General features: G+C 45.0%; 1 protein-coding gene across 1 annotated transcript in view; it reads right to left on the reverse strand.

Annotated features, from left to right (window-relative positions):
• Positions 1 to 726, reverse strand: part of kcng4a (potassium voltage-gated channel, subfamily G, member 4a) — a 26,078-nt gene extending 25,352 nt beyond the window's left edge. The window contains exon 1 of the mRNA XM_027161417.2: positions 280 to 726. The gene's annotated coding sequence lies outside the window, so the exon portion shown is untranslated. The remainder of the gene's footprint in view (positions 1 to 279) is intronic.
• Between the last annotated feature and the right edge of the window lie 502 nt (positions 727 to 1,228).

Below are 1,228 nucleotides of genomic sequence, written 5' to 3' on the forward strand. Positions count from 1 at the left end.
TGCACCATTCCAAATAAAAGCTACTTAGTAAAGGCAGTAAAGAGGTACACTTAATTACCAAAAGGGTGACAAGGAATGGTACAGTTTTACTACTCTTTATTTTATGACAGTGTCCCGAAGTCATTGACTAAAACTCCGAATGCCAATGGTGATGACTAAAACATGATACTTTTAGAGATTTTTGATAGCTCAGATGTCCAGAATGACACAAGTGCATTAGTGCATGATACCCATCCATGAGAATAATGAGAGAATAATGTAAGGAGTATAGATACCTACCGCTGAGCCGGTTTGCGCAGCCGGTCCTCACTTTTTCTCTCAAGTTTTCTAGTTGAAGCCACACAGCTCAAATCAGGACCATAATATTTCCATTCCTGGTGCTGAAATACGGCTATCCGCAGTGACAAGCTCCAAGAGTCGTAGAAAAGCAGGAGACAGGACGGTGATGGTCCCGTTCGCTCTGCACCGCAGGATCACATAAAGAGCGCGCGTAAAGAGGAGGAGAAATCTGGCGACGGAGCGAGTGCGCATCTCTCCCCATCCTCTGCTGTGTTCAGAGAGAGACTGCAAGTTTACAGACGGGATGTGTCGGTGTGGATTCGCTCACCTCGTCTTGCCTGCGTCGCACCTGTCAATCTAGAGAGAGAGAGAGAGAAAGAGAAAGAGAGAGGCGTTTCTTTTACAGGATAAGTCAAGTTTCATGCGCGAAGGACGACAGCTGCTTGTGTACTGCACCACTATCATCTGCTGTAGAGTAAGGATGCAAGAAGATGTGGGACTGGAGACAGGGGTTGCCAGTTTGGATCGATACTCCGACCATACAAGCTAAGCAAACTAAGAACGTTAGAAATGTATTGTTTCTTTTCAGATCAGTGTTTAGAAATAGTTTAGCCGACCATGAAATCACCAATCTGGCAACATGCTGGAGCTCGTTTTTACTGCTCTGAGCTTTATTGGAACAGCAGACAGCTTTGGTACAATGAAGGAAGTTCAGATATAGACAGTTAATGGAGTGTAGTGTTACTGTCTGTCCTCATGTAAAGAAAGATTTCTGCACTTACCCTACATTTTAAGTTGGAATAACCCTGCTGTTCTCTCTCTCTCTCTCTCTCTCTCTCTCTCTCTCTCTCTCTCTCTCTCTCTCTCTCTCTCTCTCTCTCTCTCTCTCTCTCACACACACACACACACACACACACACACACACACACACACACACACACACACACAC

This window comes from Tachysurus fulvidraco, chromosome 13 (genome assembly GCF_022655615.1).
Source record: "Tachysurus fulvidraco isolate hzauxx_2018 chromosome 13, HZAU_PFXX_2.0, whole genome shotgun sequence".
NCBI lineage: Eukaryota > Metazoa > Chordata > Actinopteri > Siluriformes > Bagridae > Tachysurus > Tachysurus fulvidraco.